The following is a 10,223-nucleotide window of genomic DNA, read 5'->3' as shown; positions in this document are numbered from 1 at the left end:
TGATGTCAAATGACAAAGGGAAACATTCCCACTTGAACTCCTTCCCTTTCAGCCTTTTTGCTTCAAGTCTCCTTCAAACAAAGAATGCCTCTAATTCCCGGCTGGAGACTACTTTCTTACATGACAGGTAGCCTGGTGTGGCCAGGCACTAAAGGAAAAAAAAAGGCAACGCCTTAGATTTTCCCCATGATGTAAATTAGAGAGTTGCAACCCCATCAGGGTCCTCCAATGAAGCTGCCCGCTGAGTGAGAAAGTATTGGATTTCCATCTGTGTGCCTCATACCATTGGTGGCTATTGTTTAAATAAACATTACTTTGTATTGCATTTTTTAAAAATTCAATACATGTTGATGCCTGGTTAAAAGGAAAGAAAATTGCAGTATTAAAAGACTAGTATTTTCAGAGTCTTGTGATGTAAATTGCTAATTTAAAACCCAAAATATTGTTAAAGTGTCTTTATTTAATAGCAGGTGATTGCAAGCTGTAATTTGCAAGCTGTAGATGCAGATGGTAATGTTTTTCCTCCCTTTTCAGCACTGCAGTACAGTATTTATTGCAGATCTATGCAGACACAGAACAGCCAACTGTGAAAGAAAACATTCTGCAAGAAGATTAACCGCAAAGTTCATAAGACCAACATGGCTTTTGAGACCTGATCCACTCTGTCAAGGCAGGATCCTCTCCTTCCAAGCTTAGAGAATGTTTGCTCACCAAAAGAAGCTGACCGTGATGTCATTGGTCTGCCAGGTCCCCGCTAAGGTTAAAATACATGAGTGAGAGAGTGATATTTAATTGGGGCTTCATTTATTTATTCTCTGGCAGGAGAGAATCCAGGGAAGAGATGGAATGTAGAGATAGGGTTGGAAGATAAAATATAGGACTCTCTAAGTTCAGACAGACAAACAATAATTTATTAGGATAAGTGTATCCCAAAGTGCTTGGGATATCCTTACACTAATGTTATCGATCCTTTATCTGAACTTCAAATTTAACTGGGAGACATGTATTTTAATTGGGAGACATATATAGGAGGGCATGGCAACCTACTCCAGCATCCTTGCTTGGAGAATCCCATGGACAGAGGAGCCTGGTAATCCACGGTCCATAGGGTCTCAAAGAGTGGGACACAACTGAAGTGACTTAGAACACATACATACACATATTTTTATTTGCTTAATCTTGCAACTCTATGTAGCGAGAAAGGATAAGTAAATAAATCTCAATGTCATTTTCAGACATCAGACATGGCACTTGATGTTTACTGAACACTGGGCTAGGGACTTGCCTTCTGCTGCCCATGTAATCATGGCAAAGATTTATCAGTTAGCCTTATTTTGAAGATTCATAATTGCAGTTCAGAGACCTTTGGTAACCTTCCACATAGAGTTCACAGTAAGTCTGGACTTGGTGAGCAAGGTGTCTGTGACTTCAGAGCCTGGGATCTTTCCATAAAATGATGCTGAGGCCTCACCTTTGTTCATTCTCTCCCACAATACGCACGGCATCTGACAGAAACTCAGTGCCGTTCACCAGCTCCTGGTGGCCTCCCAACTCTCTCAACCCTGCAACGAAACAAACCAACAAGCAAACCCATCTGTATCCCACCCTGTGGGTGCATGTTGTTGCTTCATTCGTATCCGACTCTTTGTGACCCCATGGACTGTAGCTTGCCAGGCTTCTCTGTCCATAGGAATCTCCACTCCAAATGGAGTGGGTTGCCACGCCCTCCTCCCGAGGATCTTCCCAATCCAGACATTGATCCCAAGTATCTTACATCTCCTGAATTGGCAGGCAGGTTCTTTACCACTAGTGATGCCTGGGAAGCCCACCCCAGTGACAACAACAGCACTATTTGCTTTCATTTTTATTTTCAAGAAGGATGACAGCTGTTTCCCCATGCGTGTCATCCAAGTGAACTTCTGATTCTCTTTGATTTGATTGTAACTGATTACCAAAAGACCTGGGAAGTCTGGCCTTCTTTGAGCACTGACCTTACACATTTGTATGGAATTCCAAGAGCGGTGATGCAGAACTAGAGCAAGAACAAGAAGGGGGCTGTTGGCCGCTGACTCAGTAGCCACACCTCCCTTCTTTCCTGTTGATTCAGTGTCCACCACCTTACCGATGACTCCATAGCAGGTCATGATTGAGTGGCAGGGCTTCTCAACAGGCGTATTGTTGGCATTTGGGTGACATAATTCTTCATCCCAAGGGACTCCTCTGAATATTATATTTCTCCTTCCTGTATCCTGGATCCTAAGTACTGCAGTCAGGCATTTAGTCACTTTGTAAACCTAGAACAGCCCTACTCATTTCTAAATCCTTCTGTTGGGGCAGAGACACCTCCATCAGGCAATCTGGTTATCTCTTTACCTTAGTAGTCATGGTTTGGTGGCCAGAGTCATCCAGGTTGGGCCAATGTAGACCGGAAGGGAAGTCCACTTGGAGCTTCTAAGAAAGGTTTCCTCACTAAATGAAAGAGAGTCAGGGACAGAAGAGTGTCTCTTTCATCACTGGGTGTGCTTGGGTCTGTGTGAAATGTAGAGCTACCACAGCACTTTTTCACCCATGGGGGCAAAAACTGAAAATGGGAAAATGGCAAAGTGCAAAAATGGAAAAATCCTGGGCCCATGATGACATCACTGAGCTGCAAATTAGCAAACCTTGGGGCTGTCTGACTTGAAGAGTGGTATCCTTGTTTTTTTTTTTTTTTTTTTTCGTGCTATCCTTGTTAAAGGCTCTTGAAGGTGGGGGAGGGGGAGCACTCAAGCCACTTGCAGCTCAGAGGACCCAACTGTCTCATGATCCAAGGGCCCTGGACGTTTGAAGGGAGGGCAAGGAAAGAACTATGATGGGTGTGGTGATGGTACAATTATAGGAGGAGAGGGGAAGGGGTTAAATCAGAGTAGTGGAATTGGAAGCCTAACTCTATCGCTAAATAACTTTGCAGTCTTGAGTAAGGTCAGTCATTATCTCAGCCTTACATTTCCAATCTGAAAACTAACAGGATGAAATTTACAATAGTTTTTAGCTCACCTATGGGCCACTCTACACCTACAGGACTGCTGTTTTTCATTGGTCCCTCCTCCTGACAACTGTGTGGTTCAGCCATACAGACCACTAACCCCACAGTCTTACAGCCAGGCCTCATCTCACCTGTGCATTTTCTGAGCCACTTGAATTCAGGGACCCAACCTAAACCCACTCCCTTCACCCAGCTCCCTATCTGCCTACACTGAAGCCATGGCTCCTATGAAAAAGCTTGTGGCAAAGGGATCAATGAAAAGAAGAAGATCCTGATGTTTCCTCTTGACAATGTCCATCCTGTCGAACATTGAATCATGGATGCTGACAGTTTTGAGCTGTTTCTTTAGGAAAGAATCAAAGTGAATGGAAAAGCTGGAAATCTTAATGGAGATACTGGAACAATGGAAAGAAGCAAAAGTGAGATTACCATAACTTCTGAGGTGCCTTTTTTCAAAAGGTATTTGAAATATCTCACCAAAAATATTTGGAGAAACATAATCTATGTGATTGGTTACAAGTAGTTGCAAAGTTACAAATTGCATTACTCCAGTTTAATCAAGATAAAGAAGAGGAGGAAGATGAATATTTTGTATGATGTCTTGAATAAAATTTGGGCTTCCCAGGTAGCTCAGTGGTAAAAAGTCCACCTGCCAATGCAGGAGACGAGGGTTAAAAACCCACCCCTACCATCCTAGGAGATGTAGATATTGGGTCTAATATGAATGTCATTTGGGTCAAGCATCAGCCTCAAGATCTCTGCTATTTCTACGCATCTTTATGTCTGCACCAAATGAATTTCATGCTAATTAAAATACCAAAACCCAGTTCTGAGACACCCACAGTTAAAAAATTACCAATTTTTACTTTCAAGGAGTACCTAGTATACAGAATACATAAATGTTAACATTGCATCCCATCCTGTTCAACTTCTTATTAACGTTTATTTGCAGAAAAATGAAAATTACTTCTCTTCACGTACTTAGGATTATTATATAAGCCACTTAGATACAGGATTCTCTAGTGCCATCTAGGGGATTTCAGACCAAAAAAAAGAAAACAAAAATGGAGAATCGTCGGCTCAACTGAAAGAGAAAAACAAGAACTGAAAAATCAGCTATGACTCGCAATGTAATTTCTTATACATCCCCAATAATGTTTCGGTAATCTTTTATTTTACAGTTTGGATGGCTGAGCAAGATCACACATGGTGCAGCATCTGGGGAACACATAAATGAGCAAAATGTATGACATTGCACCCATACTCTGTAGCCTGATATTTCAAAAACATAACCTTGAGAAAAAATGTTTCCCTATTAAAATCAATGCTTCTTTCTAAAACCAAATCAAGCAGGCTTTGCTAATATTTTAAAATGTGTTTTCTACATTCCTGGTTCCTACATATTAATCATGTGCAGTTAAGAATCCCAGCAAGCTCCCTATAAAGTTAAAGAGAAAAACCAGAAAATGATGCACTTTGCAAAGACCTCATCTTCATCCTCAGGCCTGAGCACAGTGCCAAGCAGATTGAGGTCACAGCTAAGATTTCATTTTATTGAACTGAGGTCAGTGAAGTGAAAGTGAAAGTAACTCTGTTGTGTGGGACTCTTTGCAACCCCATTGACTACACAGTCCATGGAATTCTCCAGGCCAGAATGCTGGAGTGGGTAGCTGTTTCCTTCTCCACGGGATCTGCCCAATCGAATGGAACCCAGGTCTCCCACATTGCAGGCGGATTCTTTACCAGCTGAGCCAAGGAAGCCCAAGAATACTGGAGTAGGTAGGCTATCTCTTCTCCAGGGAATCTTCCTGACCCAAGAATCAAACCAGGGTCTGCTGCATTGCAGGCAGATTCCTTACCAGCTGAGCTACTAGGGAAGCCCAAACTGGGCTCAGTAGCTTCTAAATGGTGTTGATTGACAATGTGCAGTCCATCACTTCTAACATGCTATGGGTGACCCAAATACAGTAGTCTCCATGGACCTAAATAGCACATTTCTGGGGAGTTTTACTTGTGTGATGACCCTGTGTGAAGCACTTTTCCCTTAGGGGACTGCAGTTAATCCTTCCCTCCAAATCTCTGATTCTTATAAACACCTAATTCCTATTTTATACATAAGAAAACTGAGGCAAAGAGAGTGGAATAGCCTCTTCAAGGTAACACAGTAAAAAAATGTATAAGCAAGGTTTCAAATCCACATCAGACTTCAGCCTCAAGCAGTGTGCTTCTTCCAATAAGTGGAATTTCAAATATCATATTTAAATATGACTACCAAATATCTTACAAACTATTTCAACCAAAGGGAAAATGCTCGTCATGCTGAACCCTGTGAAATTCCTGACATTCAATCATTTCGTGCTACTGAAAGAGCACCTACATGCAATTCAGCACATGGGAAGGCACACTCAAAGAAGTCTAGGGAGAAAAGAGACCCGTATCTAAGGGTATGCAGTACCCTGGTCTCTGCTGTGAGAGCACCACCCCCAGACTCCAACCCCATGCATCTTTTACATGCAGCAGAATTCCCACATGCTCAAAGAGATGGTCTTCCTGGAGAAGCCTAGGAGGGGAAGAGATTTTTGTATCCAGGTCAAGAATGGGACACATGAAGAGTCTGACCTCCTGGACAAGGGGGCAACATCTGGCCTGGGTTTCCGGCACCCGCATGTGAAATGACCCCCACTCCAGGCCTTAGTTCACACCTGCGGGGAGCCCTGCAGGGCCCCAGTGCTGGTGTCCCAAGCTGAGGACTGCTGGCCTTCCCTTCCTGTTCCTTAAGGCAACAAGCTGAAGTTCTAGCAACAATTCCATCTGGTAAGTGTAGCCCTGATAAACAGGTCCCAGGTTCCTGTCACTCTGCTGGTTTTCTGGCCTGAGGTCATATCCTCTCTGTCTTCTTTTCCCTCCTCCAGACACTGTGCCATGCTTCCTACACACCTCCAGCCTGCAGCTGGCAAGCTCCTCAAGCCTTCGATCTTAACTTCCATATTCCTTTCCCTAGGAAGGGTTCACCTCACCTCCAAAGCTAAATCCATGTCCCTTTTATGTGATCCTTTAAGGTGGTAGGAGGAAAAGGTAGCTTTTGTTATGTATGATTTGCCATAAGCTTTTCAATTCTTCACTATTGCAGACTTTCTTCATTAACTGAATTACCTCCATTGATGCAATGATACCTTCCTCATGTATACTCATGTGCCTGTCAAGATGAAGGTTCCTAAACTTCACCTCGAAGATGTATTGATTTTATTTATCCCACAAGCATTCTGTGATAGTAGGCACTGGCAAGGCAGCTTTCACATAATTTCTTCAGATTAACTTTGCTAATATCTGGTTTAAACAAATGTTCTTTCTCAGTTGCTTCATTTGGCTGGAATAAGTCTCCATGAAAGAGTGAATGTATTGAGTTTGATGGGGTGATCAGGAATAGATGATGGGTGGGTAGATATTTTATCTAGTAATGGGTCAGAGCACCTTATTATTTTACAAAACTGAAAAGCATTGACTGTTTAACGGTGATTCTCAAGCAACCCTGATGGAGCCGCAATGGGCCTTATAAAGGCCATATACTTGAAAGCAGAAATGATCAAGGCTTATTGGTTCTCATTCCAATAAAGCTAATGACTTCTGTTTAATATGCAGTCAAAGGCTAATTGGTTTTAAGCAAAGATTTCATAACTTACTTATACTTTGTTTCAAAATACTTTTTCTCCATCCTTACCCTTCAAATATATCAGGGGAAAATATAACTTGTATATGAATATATATAACCTCCTTCTTTTGTTCAACCCATCTCCATCTAGCCATGAAGAAAATATTTTGCAGAGTTGTCAAAGGAAACGAGGATAGGGACAGAAACCGGGGCCCACAGAAATGGCTGTGCAGAAGCATTTCATGGAAAACTAAAAGACAGGAAAGAAAACAAAAATTGAGCATGGACAGATGTTGTGGCAAACAGGTAGGAGAACGAGAGGAGTGTGGGCAAAGAATTTAAGAAATACTGTCATGGATGATGAAGCGGAGCATGTTTGATTTTATTGAAAATTATCAAATAAAATAATATTTCTCTATTACTTCAGAATGCTGAACTATAACCAGTTAACTATGACCCTGCAGGGAGACTAGGCTATGTGGAGCCCTAAGATTTACTCCTGATAACCTGAGGCAAAGAACTTACTCATTTGAGAAGACCCTGATGCTGGGAAAGACTGAAGGCTGGAGAAGGGGACGACAGAGGATGAGATGGTTGGATGACATCACTGACTCAATGGACATGAGTTTGAGTGAACTCCGGGAGTTGGTGATGGACAGGGAAGCCTGGTGTGCTGCAGTCCATGGGATCTCAAAGAGTCAGACACGACTGTGCGACTGAACTGAACTGAAGATTTACTCATATTATACTAATGTGACATACAATAAGAAAGTCTAGTAGAATTGTGACTTGGTGTAGAATCAGCCTGCCCAATTAGCCTGCCCTATTTCCTCTAGGGCCACAGGATTTATTGCATTATTTGGTTTTCTGATTTTTATTGTCAGCTCTACACAGCATCCTGACAACCAGTGTGTCTGCTGTTCCCCTTGCCTCAAATATTCCTCACCTGAAAAATCTCCTCACAGTATCAATTCTGAGTTCCTCTGAAAAAGAAGAGGATTATAGATAGAGAATGAAATAACACTTGAGATTAGACCTTTAGTGGGAATCTACCCAACCATTTAGCAGGGCTTCAGCAAGTCTGCAAACCATCAGGATGCTCACCAAAACCCAAATCCCAGAGTTCCATCCTCATAAATGATGACATCCAGACATTCAATATTTGAAGGCCCAGTGGCTTTCTTTACAGCCTTATTAACAAAGAGAACACTAAGAAAGTTCTCTTTATTGACTTCTTTCTTGGCTTTTTTTTTTTTTTTTGCTTGATTGTTTTCTGTTGACATGATCTGTCAACAGAAAGGCACTGAAGATAGTAAGCCTCATTTTAATTGTTCACAACACCTTCTATCACCTTATACCACTGGCTTATCACAATCTTGGTCACTAATTTTGGACTTCACTAAGCCCCAGTTTTACTAGTCTATGAAATGAGATGTTGCAGCTTGCCTTTCTTCAATATATTTTTAATATCCTATTGGATGGTTTGAGATGCACATTAACTATTCCTGACCATGAAAGGCTTATTACATTTTAGGCATTTAGCTGTTTAGCTAAATTTATGGCATTACATTATAAGTTTTTGATATAATATTCATTAGTGACATCTGAAATGTGTTCACAAGTACACTGGCATTGATTGGAAAAATCTAAGTGGGTTTAACTTTTAGATTGTCTACAACTGCATATTTCTGACTCTGTGAGCTTAAATAGGTAACTTTACCTCTTTGATCTTCATTATTTCATGAATAAAATGACTATTAGAAAATTATGTTAAGAAAGATAAGAAATGACTAAAATAAACACATTAGAATCTTAGGGGCTTGATACAACAGAAGGTTTTTCTTATTCACATAGTGTTCATTATGGGTGTTTAGCATTGTCTTCCATTCAGGGATTCAGGGATGCATGCTCCTTTCCTCTCATAGATTTGTCATCCCCTTCACTATGGCTCAGAGGTTAAAGTGTCTGCCTGCAATGAGGGAGACCCATGTTCGATCCCTGGGTTGGGAAGATCCCCTGCAGAAGGAAATGGCAACCCACTCCAGTATTCTTGCCTGGAGAGTCCCATAGAGGGAGGAGCCTGGTGAGATACAGTCCACGGGGTCGCAGAGTCGGACACGACTGAGCTGGTTCACTTCACTCACTATCTGTAGGTCTTCTCTGGTGGCTCAGATGGTAAAGAGTCCACTTGCAACACAAGAGATCCGGGTTCAATCTTTGGGTCAGGAAGAGCCCCTGGAGAAGGGAATGGCAACCCATTCCAGTACTCTTGCCTGGGAAATCCCATGGACAAAGGAGCATGATGGGCTACAGTCCACGGGGTGTCAGTCAGACACAAATTAGCAACTAAACAACAAATGGGCATATATGACTCTAAGGAACCCTGGAAAATAACTTGTGCTGGCCCAGGAGAAAAAGAAACTAGGGTCTTATAAATTCATAACATTCTCTGCCAAAAACACTTTTTTCAATGGTTGTGGAGAGGGTCGTATGAGATAATGAGCATGCAAAATTACTTTGTAAGTTATAATCTGCTGTGCAACTACAGAATGCTATTTTTATTATAATTACTATATGTAACGTCTCTGTGAATACCTTACCAGCAGGCAGTGGTAGCCCCCTTGGAAAGAAGAGAGTTTATGGATATAAAAAACACAAAATTTGGGGATTAAGCAAACTCTAAAAATTATGTTTTATGAAACAGGGCAATCAGAGCCCTTTCCTCCAACTTAGATGCCTTGGACTGCCCTGAAATTTCTTCTTCCTCCATGGTAGTAACAAGTTTTATATGCAGAGAAACAATTACTGAAGCACTTTCTAGGTTATCTCAGAAGTCAGATTATTTGCTGTAAAATTGAAGTTTATTTATGATACCCTTCAATGCCAGAAAAAATGAGTTGGAAATATAAAAATGAATCTACCCATAGTATTAACTAATTAACTAAAAATCCGTGCTTAATATTCTCTAAGAGTAAAGCACTGTGCTGGGAAGATAGGGCACATCAGAAATCATATAAACCAAGATAAAAACAATTCTCAGTATGATCCCTTCAATCAGATTTTTGAAGGTCTCACTTCTAAACCATTTAATGTTTGAGATCAGGTCATGGTAGTTTTTTCAACAGCCTTCTCACAAAGTACCATGAACAGCACAATTATTCCACTAATTTTAAAAGAGTTCACTTCTGTTTGTGTCTTTTAAATGATGGAACATGGAGAAAATTTAAATGCAAAAGGTTGAATTAATTATATTGAATAGGGATAAAGCAGGAATGATTCATTTATTTATTTAATTTTTAACCAAGAGAAACATTGAAGGGACTTCCTATGAGGCAATTAGCCATTCAACCTTTGTAACTTCAAACACAGCAAGTGAATCAGACATTTAAAGGGGTTTACAAAGATCTCACAAACTATAGGAGGTAGAGTACAGATGCATTTGCAGACCACTGTGTTGACTAGTGGGGATGATGGTGCCTGGTTGAGAGTGGTGACATGGGTGGGTCTCTATGTCTCCATATTACATATAATCTCCGAACTTGTAAATAG

At 41.1% G+C, this 10,223-nt stretch overlaps 1 pseudogene; it reads left to right on the top strand.

The window, feature by feature from the left end:
- The first annotated feature begins 3,243 nt into the window (after positions 1-3,243).
- Positions 3,244-3,622, top strand: LOC120861565 (annotated as a pseudogene).
- The last annotated feature ends 6,601 nt before the right edge of the window (positions 3,623-10,223 follow it).

The sequence above is a fragment of the Oryx dammah genome, unplaced genomic scaffold (genome assembly GCF_014754425.2).
Source record: "Oryx dammah isolate SB20612 unplaced genomic scaffold, SCBI_Odam_1.1 HiC_scaffold_3, whole genome shotgun sequence".
NCBI lineage: Eukaryota > Metazoa > Chordata > Mammalia > Artiodactyla > Bovidae > Oryx > Oryx dammah.
This window is presented reverse-complemented; position numbering and strand designations above follow the sequence as displayed.